At 47.7% G+C, this 14,814-nt stretch overlaps 2 long non-coding RNA genes across 2 annotated transcripts; one reads left to right on the forward strand and one right to left on the reverse strand.

Annotated features, from left to right (window-relative positions):
* Positions 1 to 1,135: 1,135 nt before the first annotated feature.
* On the reverse strand, positions 1,136 to 6,544 carry LOC119245315 (uncharacterized). The gene is made up of 3 exons (XR_005125264.2): positions 6,385 to 6,544; positions 4,981 to 5,077; positions 1,136 to 1,398 (listed from the first exon to the last, which is right to left on the reverse strand). It is a non-coding gene; the product is annotated as an uncharacterized LOC119245315 (long non-coding RNA).
* A 1,323-nt stretch (positions 6,545 to 7,867) lies between these two features.
* LOC119245316 (uncharacterized) lies at positions 7,868 to 13,223 on the forward strand. Its single transcript, XR_005125265.2, has 3 exons — positions 7,868 to 8,468; positions 11,212 to 11,367; positions 12,997 to 13,223. It is a non-coding gene; the product is annotated as an uncharacterized LOC119245316 (long non-coding RNA).
* Positions 13,224 to 14,814: the final 1,591 nt, after the last annotated feature.

The following is a 14,814-nucleotide window of genomic DNA, read 5'->3' on the forward strand; positions in this document are numbered from 1 at the left end:
TAGTCTACACTTTTTTTGATCATGCACTCTACCACTAGGAAATCTTAACTGTGCACTTTCTCTTTGTATCTCTGTCCATCTGTCTGTCTTTCTCTATGCATATATATCACAGTATATGCTTCACTGTAGTAAACTTTTGTACATTGTAAAACACAGATACATAGGCATGTTAAAAGATGAGCTAAACTAGAAGTTTTGGTTTTTCCTTTCTGCATTCCATGGGTTCATGCCTGCTCTGCTCCCCACTTTGTGGGCTCCTGGCTTGAGGGCCAGGACTCTGATAGTGTTTAGGTTAAATAAAAAGATCTCATGGGACAGGTTGGGTGCTCATAGGCTTTGCAATCAGACAGGCCTGTATGCATGTGAGCTGCTCGACTCTCAATCAGTGATGTTATTTCCTCACTCACAGAGGGGAGCCCTGTCTTGTGTTCATCCAGTTAATCTTTAATGTGTGCCAGGCCCAGTTCTAGGCACTGGGATGACAACAAAGACCAGCAAGAATCCCCTAGCCAAGGGCATACAGTTCTTTTTTTTTTTTTTTTTTTAAGATTTATTTATGCATACAGGAACTGGGGTGCAGGTCAGTGGTGTGGGGGTGAGAGGATTCACCAGAGACAGAGTGGGGAGCAGAACAGGCAGATGCACTGAAATACACTGCTGAGGGGAGCAGCAGGAGACAGGAGAGGTCTGCTGCGCCATTTGGGTCAGCTCCCTGGCCAGGATAGAACTCATGCTACAGTGGCTGCCGAGAGCTTCACAGTGCTGAGACTCAACCCCTTGCACAACCAGGGAGGCCCAAGGGCATACAGTTCTCACGTGGGGAGAGTGGGCGATTAGATGCAGCGATCCTCTCCACCACACAGGCCAAAGGCACCGGGGTGTTTCTGGAAGTTCTGAGCACGCCCTGCGTTAGAAGCAGATGGCGTGGAGTGGACTCAGCTTGTCCTTCCCTCCCTACCGGTCTCTCTGGCATTCTCTCCACTGGGGGCTCTCCCTCCTCCAGCCTTCCCCCCATAGCGTGGCAGGAGGGGGTGGTGGTGGGAGCTCAGGGCCGCAGGGAGGCAGGGCAGGAAGGACCAGGGGCAGAGGGGTGCAGATTTCAGGGACCTGTGGTTCCATTAGCCACCCCCTCCGCATGCCCAGCTCATGCTGGCGCGCTCCTGCCTCCCCCTATCTGGACAGGGTGTCTAATTGAAATTGAAGACCTGTTTAGCTGTGGGCCTACACAGCCCGATGGCAAATGTGGGCGACCACAAAGTATGTGCCGGCGCTTCACGTTCCCAGGAATCTGACAAAGTGATTGATGCCTCGAGGCTCTTTCTTCAGAGGTCTGGAGCCAGTCTCTTGTTTAGGCCATGCTGTGGAAGATTCGTCCAGTCCGGTCTTGTGCTCAGTAATCTAAGAACACAGAAGAGAATGGACGCCCAGTCAGCCCTGAGAAGCACCTACAGCTTGTACCAGAGCTTAGATCTGCACTACGAGGCGGCTTGCAAGTAATCCCTGAGCCTTACCTGCCCACAAACCCACAAACCCCACGAGACTTGCTTGTGACTGGCCGGATACTGGCCACGTCCCGTCCACGTGATTGTGGTGGGTGCAAATCAGGGACCACTGTCTCAAAAGGGAAAGGATTTTTTTTTCATCAAAAATCCCTTGGAAAATCTGGTAAAACGTGAATCTTTTAACCAGGAAAAAACGCACATGTGTGTGGAGGTATAAAAATTGGTAAAAATTGTGCATGTAATTTCAGCAATAATGATGAGTAAAAGTAATGCACCACATGCACACTTCTCAGCTCTTGAGCCTGCTCATTAAACCCTTATTAAACCCCTGGAGGCACATACTGTTGTTACGCAAGATTGCTCAGACACTAGGTAGGGGAGCTGGGACCTGAACCTGTGATTCTGAGGTGTAGGGAAAATGGAGGGGCTCAGGTGCTTTTCTCACCTCTGGCACTAGCCTCTATGGCTGCCACCTGCAGCCTTGCTTTCCTCCCACATGCTTTCATTGGTCACACACAATATTGTGTTGGTGCAAAGAGCACTTGAGAGCGTGAGTACAGTGCATGCATGCCTATAATTACAGGCACCCAGGAGAGATCATTACCAGTGGGACATCATGAGAGAAGAGGGAATCCAGAAAGAGCATGGAGACCTGGGGTGAGGAGGGCTGGGAGCCTTGGTTGCTGCCCCCCAGGCCTCTGCCTACCCTCCTGCTCCCCTTCTTGCTGGTCTGCCTGTACCCGGTTCCCTGCTTCAGCATTAAAGGCCTGTCAAATCTATTGAGGGCTCCAAGATTCCTTATCCATTTGCCCAAATCAACGATGAGCCTGCCTGCCCTGTGACTGGTTTGTCCCTGACCTCATGTGCCCTGCACTGCCTGATGAATACATTTTATCACCCCCCTTCCCCTCCAATCTCTATTGCTGTCTGTCTCCAGGATACAGATGATGACACTGCCCAGCATTGAGTTGGGATGAAAGCCACAGAGCTTCACCAGCTATGAAGACGGGAGACCCTTCTGTGTGCCTGGTGCAGCGCTTCTCAAAGTGTGGCTGCAACACCATTTCCTGCAGCCCTAGACACATGTTAGAAATGCAGATTCCTGGCCCCCCCAGGCCGCTGAGTAAGGAATTCTGGAGGTGGACTTGGCAATCTGCAAGTTACCAGCCACCCTGCCTCTCTCCCCACCCCCACCCCCATCCCAGGGACTTGGATGTGTGTTGAATCAGTGAATGGAAATTTTATGCATAGATGGATTGGCAGTACCCGCATGGCAGCCTCTATTTTTATACCTTTAGAAAGTTTGTGACTCTGCACTGAATCATCATTCATCACCAATCAGGTTTCTAGCCCAGAAGAGCTGTGCTTGAGTGGCTTTTTCCCCAGCAGCCTAAAAGCCAGCCACTCGCAGGCCAGGGTGTAGGTGGAGCGCGACTGTCCTTGCCTCATGCCTGAAATTAAAGATTCAGAGGTTTCCCTGGGCCCATGATTCAATGGCAGATGGCCCACTGGCCCCATGGACAGCTTTTCTGTTCCTTGATGGGTAAAGATTGGCTAGAAGTTGCTTTTCTTAAACATGTCTGGGGACTTAAAAAAAAAAAAAATCCCCCCAGCAGATTCTCCCAGAGAGGTTCAGTTCTTGGCCTGTCAAGCCAGGATATTAAATGAAGCAATTTTCATCAGATAACACATCTTCTGGTTCATGTAAACGTCCCACAAATCGCCAAGCTCATAACTCAGCCTGATTGAAAGCAAGCCGCTAATCCATTTCACTTTGTAGATGGGTTGTGGGCCAGCTGAGAACTTGCCCTGGCCCGAGAGCCCCATGGCAGTCATACAAAGATGCCCTGTCCCTTCCCCTGGCCTGGTGAGGCTAGAAGGTTGCTGAGCATCCAGTTCCCCTGGCTTCAGACCATGCAGCCACCGGGTACCTGGACCCTGGTGTCTTAGAGAAGAAACCCGTGCCCTGTGCAAGACACATTCAGAGTTGAATTATGATGTGGGTGACATTGCCATGAGGTCCCTGGAGACCTGGCCCTTCTGCTCCAGCCTCATCAACTGCTGGCTCATCTTTACCAGCCATTGCATTCATTCCCTTGTCTACAAAATGGGCAGGCAGTGCTGCTTACTGATCTAGCGGGCAACTAAATGGGATGATGTCTGTGAATGTAAGCTAGATTAGTGCTCCCTACCTCACCGCCATACATGCGGGTGCTGTTATTGTTGTTGTGCTGATTAGTTCTATATCTTTATCTCCTGGTGTCTGCTTCTTCCATCCAAAGTTTCCTGAGTACTTACAGTGTACTCAGCATCGTTGGATGCTTTCAGGACATCCTCTTAGTCAATCCACACCATCCCATGACCCACACTTTAATTCTCGGTGGTGCAATATTCTCACCTGCCAAATGGGACTAAATGACAGGGCTTCTTTGAAGACATGAAATAATAGGAGTAAAGCATCTAGTGAGAGGCCTGGCTGGGCTGATGCTCAAGAAATCCGATATGAGAACTTATGTTTTATGAGCTTGTGTCTATGTGACTTGGGGATTGAGACGAGATACTTGACTGAGTGAACAAGGACGAGCATAGGTCAGATGAGAGATGGGCAGACAGTGGGCAAGGCACAGCAAGGTCAGAGGAATGATGGTGGAAATGAACGTGTGTGCATATGTGTATGCATGTCTGTGCATGTGTGTGTGTAGGAGAAAAGCACTCCTTGGCATTGTCTCTCTCCTGAGTACATGGGGAAAAATGGAACAGTGGGTACCCCCGATATGATGGGGCACAAACATGAACTGAAAGGACATAGACCCTTGAAGGACAGACAGGCTTTCCCCCACTATCCAATACATGTCACATGGCCTATGGAGCGAAGGTCAACGGAGGCCTTGTGGGTGTCAAGAGAAACTGTTGCCGTTATCTTAAAGAATGCAGATTACCTGGCTGTAGGTAAAATCCTATTGGAGAAAGCTGTCTTATGGCAGGGAAAACATCGTGATCTTTTGGTTTTGTCATCCGAGTCCCCCTCTTCTCCTCTTGTGGATCCCCCTCTCTCTCCTAGAGCCCCAGGCTCCTATCTCATTCATTAGCTCAATGATAAAGGCCCTTAGTCTGCCTCACTCAAGAATTTACAGCCATATACGTTCTACATATGTACGTAATTACATTTTTCCTTTTCTCCTACGAGTATGTTTGACGTTAATTGGTTTGCTCGGCCAGTCCAGGAACCTCAGAAGAATAAAGGAAAATTTCCCCCATCTGCATGCAACCCCTACACCCTGAAGTGGTCAAATTTACCCAAAAAAGTTGTTCTATTTGGCACCTCCCTGGTCCTGCCTCTGTACCCCCAACTGTGTTCAGCAATGATTAGGTGGTTCCCAATGTTTGTTGATTGAATTAAGAGCCTTAACCACAAAAGGAATCCTACTTTGCCAGATGGAGCTGCATACTCAACTGATAAAACCCAGCCTACACCCACCTTTGTGATGTAAAAAACAGGAAGGAATCACAACATGAGTGCCCACCTAAGATGACATTTTCTCAAAGCAGTTGCCACGTGCCCACTCTCACAGTTTCTGTAAGAAACAGAAAGCACAGTTAAATTTGAATTTTAAATAAGCAACATAATTTTTTTAGTATAAGTATATCCCAAATAGTGCATGGGGCATACTTATACCAAAAAAATCATTGTTTATTTGAAATTCATATATAACTGGGGATCCTATATTTTTACTTGCTATAGCTAGAAACTCGACCCTGGATGAATCAGAAAGACTTTGAACTGATATTTAAAAAAATCCATCCATAGTCTACTCCCACCTACAAGCTTCCTTTTTATCACAATGTAATGTTGATGAGAAAACTGATATAACACAACAAAATAATACTAGCACAAAAAATGCTACCTGGCATACAAATATATTCCCCCTCCCTGTTATCTGAAACTGTCAATTGCAAAATGAAATTCCCCCCCTAAATTTATGCTTACTGTGGAACATCTAAAATATAACGAAAAGCATGTAATCATAATCCAATTAATTTGAGATAATTTCAGTTAATACTATTCCATAGCGCCTTATTTTTTTCCTCCACAGACTCATCATTTGCCACGTAATTGAGAAAAAATACAAAATTCTGCACTGTGACTTTCACTCTGGCATCATATTACATTTGTTTTCCATGTCATTAAAAACTCTGACGTTGTCTTTCTAAATCACCCAATGCTGTCCCATTGCATGGATGTGCATGGGGTTTTAAATTGTGTGATAAGTGGCTCAGGGACAAACCTTTTTACGTGTAAGTTCGCCTTTGGACTTCAGGCTGTTTCCGTTCAGTGAGTCCTGGGGTGAATGGTTGAGAACTCACCCACCGGCCATCTGGCTACACGTACACTGTTTTTTCTTTTGATTTTAAAAGAAATGACTAGTCAGAGGGTAAAATGTGGTGTGGACAGAGGAGTGGAGAGGCAACCATCCAACTCCATTTGTAGTTGAACCACCAGTTCCGAAATCAACACTGCTGGCCGCTGGCCCTCTCTGCTGCTGAAACTCATTGCGTAATTACACTCCAGATACCCTGTTGTCTTCTGTACCCACCTGCAGAAAACTCTCGTGGCCTTCCTTTACAGTGTCACCAGCCTTAATGCTACCTCTTCAAAGAACGATCGCTAATTATAGTTATTTTACTTTGGGGACCTTGATTGTTGGTGAGTTTGATTTTTTTTTAAAATATAGAATGTATTTTTGAATGAATGACACATGCATGCTTGCATCTGTCTATCTGTGAATCTGTCTCTATCACCACTTGTTAACAGCCAGCCTGCTCCAGCCCTTTAGTCAAGAGTGAGCTCCCAAGTGTTGGAATCACATCTGACATGGCTTACCTTTCTCAAAAAATGCACTCTCAGTGATAGGCACATAGTAGGCCCTCATTACGAATCAATTTCCGGTTGACTGCTTCCAAAGGTCCCTCCAGAGAGAGATCACTACCCCAGGACTGGGCCCCGGAGCCCTCTGGGCGTACAGTGCCTCACCCACCTTGGCTCTCACCCATTGTCCATTTTAAGGTGAGCAGCTTCGATGGCCTCCGGCAGGTGTGTGCTAACGCCTCAACGGAGCAATTGTGACATCTTTGATGCAGATGACAGGAATCAGGCTCTCTCGCTGGCATTGCAGAGCAGATGAGTGGCACAGATCATCTATGGAAAGCATGGTGGTTTCTTGAATGCAAGACCTTAAGACCCTATTGGTGGTTCGCACTCGGGAATAAAGATGACGAGCACTCAAAATGGGGGGCTGGGGGACCACCTGCCCCGACACTGGCCGGCCTGAGGCACGAATTCCGGTGCTGTTTCCTTACTGCTCAAGCTCTTCCATCTGTGCATTACAAAGTCCCAGTGTTTGCAGGGACTTTTATGTCCCTCTTGAATGTATAAATAAGGCAGACACCCTGACAGGAAGGGCACATCTTTCCTTCAAAAAATGCCACGCTTTGTCTCCTTTGTGTGCCACTGGAATTCCATAGTAAATAAGGCTCAGAAAGGACTTCGGTTCTCCTCGTCTTCTAGAGTCTGGGAAGAAGTGGCAGTGCCCTCCATCAGTGTGAATGTGACCAACTTGTGGCTTCCTGGCTTGTTCTAGATAGTTGAGGTTGCAGGGGAGAACAATAGCCAGAGTATGGTTCCAGGTAAATGAGGTTGGAGGGCCTCCCTGGTGGTGCAAGGGGTTCAGTCTCAGCACTATGAAGCTCTCCACAGCCACTGCAGCATGAGTTTGATCCCTGGCCGGGGAGCTACCCACGTGGCGCAGCAGACCTTTCCTAGAGGCTGTTCCGCTGAGCTGGTCTTGTGGGATGCGAATATCTGCCAAGTGCCTATCCCATGGAAAGTGCTGGATTAAGTCAGGGGTGACTTGGACAGCTGTTCGGTACTTACACCAATGAGCTTTGTGAGTCGCCAGGGTAAAGGACAAAGCAGCGTTTCTCAAACTCATTTCACCACTGCACGTTTTTCCTTTTTCTTTCTCCTTTCTTTGCAAAATATGGCATCACTTTGGAAATATCCTTGAGTTTTCATGGTTTGATGATGCCCTTTTGATGTGTGTGTGCATCACGCATGCACGGAGATATTTTGATATTATCACATAACAAAGTCAAAGCTGTTTTTCACCGTGGAAACTTAGAGCACTAGGAAAGAAAGCTCAGGAAGTTCTGCAGAGGCGTTTGGGCCGAAGACTTATGCCTTGCTCTTAAGGGCCCACCTAATTGAGCAGTTAGAAGTCCAAAGGCTGGACCTACTGTTCCCTCATCTGAACAGGATTTAATTGTGACATGTGCCACTGTGAGGTCCCTCCCTGTCATCACTTGGACAAACTGTCTAGAGAGAAGCAGCCATCTGAAGGCGCCAAAGACACATGCGGGCTGCATTTTGCAAAATGTCCTGGAGGCGAAAGCTGCTACTTGACCTTCCTCAGAACCTTGAAACTCTACAATGAACTCAGTGCAAAACCTCACTCACTCCGTTCTTCTAACTGCTCTCTGGGCAATAAATTAAGATGGCCTGAGGTGTCTTCCTGCTGGCTGGGGCTGGAGAGGACGGCTCGGTGGTTGTTGGGGAGAGTAAAAGGCGCATGTGTGGGTTGGAGTCGCTGCAAGTTCCTACTGGAAGTGAGTGAATCTTTCTGGAAGTTCTCTGTTGGATTCCCAGGGGCTGGGCCTCTAACTTTGATCTCTAAGACCAGAGCTTTGCAGAAAAGAACAACAAAAAAAATTGACATGATTGGGTCTGGAGCGGCAGGAATTTATGACTGGAGTGGATAATGAAGAGGCTGAAAACATAGAAACAGGCCTTACAATCCTTGACACCCTCTGATCCCCAGCACCCCTCCTGGGGCTCTTCTAAACCTTGTGCAACTGCTGGGAAGCAGGGACCGGAGGCTGGGCTGTGACTGCTGCGTCCTTTTAAACCAAGTACGTGAGCTGCTAGTTGTTGAAGAACCAATGGTGGGATTTGGTTTGGAGAAAGGGTTTAAGAGGCAGTGAGAAGACGAAAAACGAACAGGCAGGACTTAGGGGTTGGGAGAGGGCAGTGAGACCTCTCATCCGAACTTATACTTACTTTGTAATGAACCCATCAGCAAATGGGACCAGTACTCATCAGGGACCCTCTAGAGAGAATAAAATCAGGTTAACCAGGCACTGCTCTTAGATAAGGACCTGGCATGTGCTGGCCTGGGGTTAGCAAACTATGACTCCCAGGCCACATTTGCTGCCACCTGTGGTTAGGACATATTATTGGAACACAGCCCTGTCTGTTTCCTCACATATTGTCGTAAGGGCCATGTTTGTATGATCAGGGTGGAAATGAATAGTTGAGACAGAGATCTGGTATGGCGTACAGTAAAATGTATTTGCCATCTGGCCCTTTATGGACAACGTTTGTCAGTCAATCCTTAGTCAAGAATGTTACCTGTTCTTTATGTTGCTAATACCTATCCCAGGGGGAATATAATAAAAATAAACGAGGAAATATAAATTGGTTAAGATACTATAGAAAGCCATATAGAGGTTCCTCAAAAAATTAAACATAGACCCACCATTGGACCCAACCATTCTACTTCTGGGGGTTTCCCAACAGAAATGAAAACAAAAAATGGTAGACATAGTGGCACTCCAAGTTCGTGGTCGTGTGATTCAAAATAGCCTAGATCTGAAAATGACCTAAGTATCTGTCAATGGGTGAGTGGATAAAGATGTGAGATATTATATACATATATATATATATATATATATCTCCCAATAGTATGTACAATACCATGTTATATACCCAATGGAATATTATTCAACCCCAAAAAAGAGAGAAGTCATGGCATTATCAACAACAAGGATGGACCTTGAAGACATTGTGTTAAATGAGATAAATCAGACACAGACAACTGCTGTGTGATCTCACATATAGAATCTAAAAAAGGCTAAAGTTGTTAAAACAGAGAGCAGAGTGGTGATTACCAGGGATCGGAATATGGGGAACTGAGGAGCTATTTAAGGGTACACACTTGTAATCAGTAAACAAAAGTCCTGGAGTCTAATGCACAGCATGGGGATTATAGACAACAATACTGTATTATAAACTTCAAACGTGCTAGGAGGCCAGATCTTCTTTATTCCTACTATAAAAAAGTAATAATTATCATATGATAATCATATGACAGAGGTGTTAGTTAATGCTATCCTACAACGACAATCACATTGCAGTATATTAATGGATCAAATCCACACGTTACAGGTCAATTACATCTCAATGAAAAAATTATACCTCGATGAATAAGATGAGGATAAATATGTTGAACAACTTTGAATATTTTTCAAATGAAGCCAAGGCTGGACTGAAAGGGAGGTTTATTAAATCATTCACTTAACAATGAGATTTTCTGTAGAAATTTTTAAAGACGTTGAAAAGACTCCTTAATTATATGGAAGCTCACACACAGATAGGCCAGATGGAGTGTTAGTTCATCCTCAAATAGCCTTTGGTTATTTTTAGCTCCTTCTAGAGGTGAGAACTTAAGGCTCAGAGTGTTTATTTTACGTGAGGTCTCCAAATTTACATAGGTGGCAAGAGGCAGATTCAGAACACAGGCCTTTCTATTGGTGTGAAAAAACAAACAAATAGAACAAACAAGTCAGTAGGCAAATCAGTACATATGATAATATCTAATTTTTGTAAAAATAAGTATCAATGTGTGTGTATGTGCACAATTAGATGTGGCAGGGAGACATTTAAAATGGTCACAGAGGTTATTTGGGTTCATAAAACACATAGTCTCTTGAATACGTGTAACAAAGAGGGAAAAACGTTAGACAAGGAAAGGGTGTAGGCACAACGTGTCAGGTATCATTTGCTAGTCCTCCGCACACTTCAGCCCTCATTAGCAGTTAGGTTAGTCAAGTTCCAAAGCAAATGTGAGTATTGGTAGAATGTGATTCGAAGGAATACTTGGTAGCACCAGGAGCCATGGCTTCTGAGCTTCCCAATTTCCCTCCATGGCTCAGATCTGCTCATCTCCCCTCCCTCCCCCACCCCCCTCCTCCTACCCCCTCCCCCTCTCTACCCCATCCTGGAGTTACAAAGCCTCCACGCCCCTCCCTCCCTTTCTTGGGGGTCTGGGATCACCTCTCAACTTTGAAGAGCCCTGCTGCTTTTTATAAATATTTTGGAAGCATCTCAAGTCTTAAAAAAAAGAAAATTAAAAAATCACTTACAAGAGATGCATTTTGACAAATCGAGGGGTCCAGGAGATCATCTTCCAGGTTTTCATTGTATTCCCCCGTACTCCAGAGAGTGGGAACCCATCCAAACCAGAATGTGCACTGCCCTGTTCTATTTCTGGGAGAATAAAAGGAATCTGGCCATGTCCTGCGAAGCATCCGACATTCACATACTTTTCTGGCCCAGACGCTTTGCCAAATGTCAGTGTGACTTGCAGAATGTGGCTGTTTTTATTTTAATCTGCAAACATCGCTCCGTGAATTATGACCTTGCCCTGGTTGGGGTATTAGAGCAGGAATCGGGGAAGCAGTGAAAGGTGATCCAGGCAAGGGAACGAGGGTTTGGAAAAGGCAGACTTCAGAGGTACCTGTCAAAACATTCCTTGGTAAAAATGCTTTTCCTTCTTTGCTCATTTTTAGAAACTTTCTTCTTTTTTTTTTTTAGAGACTTGGAACACTCAAGACTGCCTGTGAGGTTTTGTTTACATTCCAGTAGACCTGTTCAGGTGGGCCTGAGTGTCTATTCATCGAGGTAGAGGTCGTGACTCGGCTGTGGACACACAGGCGCTGGCGAGCTGGGGCCGGCTCTCCAGGTACACAGGTGTGTGCAGGCACACACAGGAGGGTAGCTTTTGGGGAGATATACAGGGTAGTATGGGGGCACAGGGTGATTTTTTTTGTAGCTTTATTTTTTTTAAAATAAATTTTATTTTTATATTCCCCATACAATTGCGACCCCCTTATTTTGACCCCAATCCCTCCCCTCCCTGCCCCTCACCCCCCATAGAGTGTCTCTGGTTCATAGTTGTTTGTTGATTTTGATTTTCACTTTCTTATAGTTATTCATTTTCCTGGTCCCTTATTTAAGTTTTCTAGATTCCTGCTATGAGGGAGACATCCGGTATTTTTCTTTTTCTTTCTGACTTATTTCGCTGAGCATGATCCCTTCCAGCGCCATCCATGTTGCTGCAAATTGCATGGCATAGGGTGATTTTAATGTCATTTAGGGGTCAGTGAGAAGCGGTGATGATTGCGCAGGATGGCCTGAAGGCTGAGGGGGTGGGGATGGGGTTTGGAGGGGCAAGAGGTCTTATGCAGAGGGAGCAGCCAAATGGGGGTTGGGGTGGGAGAGAGCATGGCACATTCAAGAAGCCACTTTCTAACTGTAGGGTGGCAGGAAAGGGGAGGTTACCAATGAACAGGGATCTTAGAAGAACGCCGGGGTGCGTTCACACATGATGGAAGATGATCATGCTGATTGCTGTAGAGGTCACAGTTCGGTCATATTCTGTTTAAAATCCAAATAAGGGATCAGGGAAAAAAGTTATTATAATAAAGTGAAAATCAAAATCAACAGGCAACTATAAACCAGAGACACTCAGCCGGGGCGGGGAGAGGGGAGTAGGATCCAAACAGGTGGGGAGAGCACAGGGCCTGAGGTGATGGGACGCGGGTGAATGGGGGGTGGGAATTTCACGGGGACTCTAAAGCATGCGCTGTACAAACATGAAGAATGATGTAAAAAATATGTAAAATAATAAAAGAAAAAAAATCCAAACTGGGGCATCAAACATCATGAACTTGGATTCATTTGCATCCCTGCTCCCAATGCTAATGAAGTAATAAAGCATTTTAAAATCAAAGCCAGAAGGTATTTTCTTTTGGTTCCCCCCCGCCCCCCCAGAGGAAGTATGCACCTGGAACTGGCTCCATGTGTTTCTTCTATGACTTGGGGAGCAGAGGGGACCTCCGTGAATGGGAGAACAAGGCACACGGACCCACAGTCTTGCTTGGAAAAGGTCAACCCTTTCTCTCCCACACTCCCACAAATCCTCAAAGGCCTCAATCCTCATGCCCAGACGGTGGCCTCAACGTATTTGGGATTAAATCAGAAGCAATTTGAGTACAGTTCTGCTGAAAACACCATCGCAGCCCCTGCCCCACTGGAGGAAGGGGGAGTGTGGAAATCAGCATCAGGGCGCAGAGATTTGTATGCGGACTCCCCTTTCACCCTTGCTCAGCGCCCCCCCCACCCCCAAGGAGTCATCTTTCCCATTTGCAGATGAGCAAACCGAGGTCAGATCTCTAAACCCCCGCTGTGACCGCCCCACCCATTCCGCCTTTGGATCACTGGGTGATCCACCAGCTGCCCGAGAGGGGTCTCCTGGCCTGGGGGCATCTCCCCAGAGCACCCACTTCTATCACATTTCCTCCTCTGTCCTCCACTCAGAGTTCCTGCTAGAGCCCACGGAAGGAGCTCAAGGCATGTTCCAGCTGGTGGACGGTCGGCTGCCCTCTGCGTGGAACTGACAGTGGACCAGGCGGCGCCGAGGAGGTGGGGGGTCGACAGCGACCCCATTCTGGTCTCCCACCGCCCGTAAGGTGTGCTCTTCCCCTGTCGCTGGGGGAAGCCTGGGACAGTCTCCTGCTGTTTGTCTCTCTGGTCTTTGGTAATAAAAGCTCCCACTGTCATTTTCCGTCGTCACAGTCCTTACATTAGGATGCTCGTGCTGTCGTAAGACCCAGCTTCAAACTGGACTGAAATGAAATCCGCTCCCTTTTCTCAAGAGGACCTGCCCATTGGCCGGTCTCGTCCCTGTTTTACTTTTCGGTCCCACTCGGCCAACTTTGGCCACTGAGGTCGCGCAGGAGGGCCAGGAGGACCAGGACGGGCGGAGAGAGGGTGGAAGTCCTTGTTTGACTGACCCTCTTCACTGGCCTGTCCCCTCTCAGTGGCACTCTGGGTCTGTGGGAGACGCCCCATCACTGAGGACCCCCCCACCTGCCTCTCCCCGCCCCCCCGGGCTGAGAGTGCACCCCTGGCTCATTGCTGAGGCTGCCCAGGCCCCCAAGGTCCTGCAGTGGCTTTGGCACCTGGGTCTTCCCTCTGCCCAGTGTCCCTTTCGGCTTATGGTGACCGGCACCAGCTCTCCCACGCGGCCCTCGTCACCTCCGCAGCCGGGCTCAAAGCCCTTTCTTCCCACGACACGCCCTGGACGCGAAGGTCTGAAGGCACCCCCTTCTCTGGACTGCGCAGAGCCCAGTCTGCCTTGTGTCTCTCCTTGTGGGGGGCCAGACCAAGCTCCCCGTTTATCTGTGGAACTCGGATTATGGCTCTCTGGGTAGCTGCTTTAACGTTCCTTTGTATTGTCCTAGCGTGTCCTCCACCCCACTCCACGGGGGCGGTGGAACTTCCACTGTGAGTCCCTACAATTAATTGTGTCCTCCTTATTTCTCCCGGGCCTTGATATACCCTTTTTAAAAATTAAATATGTTTTATTGAGTTAATATTATTTCACGTTATTGTTTCCATAAGAATAGGGTAGGACCTCCCCAATGAACCCACAGTCCCCCCATACACCTCTGTGCTCCCTGATTGAGGCAGGGGTAGGCAAGTCCATGAATTCATTCTACAACACCTACTTTGGAATTTCTGTGGCACAGCCTGGGCTGGTGTCTGTGATGACGCGCGTTACCAGCCCCACTCCGTCACCCTTCCTGGTCTTCGTGCCTGTAAAGGCAGGACTGGCCACAGTGCAGGTTTTCTGATCCCATGCAGACCGGGTAAAGGAGGAGTCAGAGTCCTCAGTGGTTTTTGCAGGTTTTTTATTGGGGTTCACCAGGCATATGGCAGGCAGGGGTGCTGGCTGGGGGGCTGGGAGGCTGGCAGGCCTCCCAGCCCCCAGCAAGTCTTCACTCTATCTGGGCTCTCTAGCGTTCGTTCTGCTGCTTCTCAGCTTCTCTTTCGGCGTCTGCTTCGGCTTCTACTGCTGCTACTGGTGCTGCTGGCATCCCCCCGTGACGCTGCCCTTAAAAAGCACAGTCTTAGCTCAGCTGAATCCCATCTACCTATGCCCACACCCTACTCCAGGTGCCCGCCATCAGGCATGCATTCAGGACAAGGATCCATCATCTGTCCTGATGGCGGAAGGGCAGAAAAGCCTGACATTTTCTTTACCCTACAGTGCCCTTGGCCAGGGACTGCAGATTCTGTTAGAGAGGTGGGCGCTGTCCCCAGCCTGGCCGCTGCGCTGGCCGTGCCATCTGC

This window comes from Talpa occidentalis, unplaced genomic scaffold (assembly GCF_014898055.3).
Source record: "Talpa occidentalis isolate TD23 unplaced genomic scaffold, MPIMG_talOcc4v2.1 talOcc4.14, whole genome shotgun sequence".
NCBI lineage: Eukaryota > Metazoa > Chordata > Mammalia > Eulipotyphla > Talpidae > Talpa > Talpa occidentalis.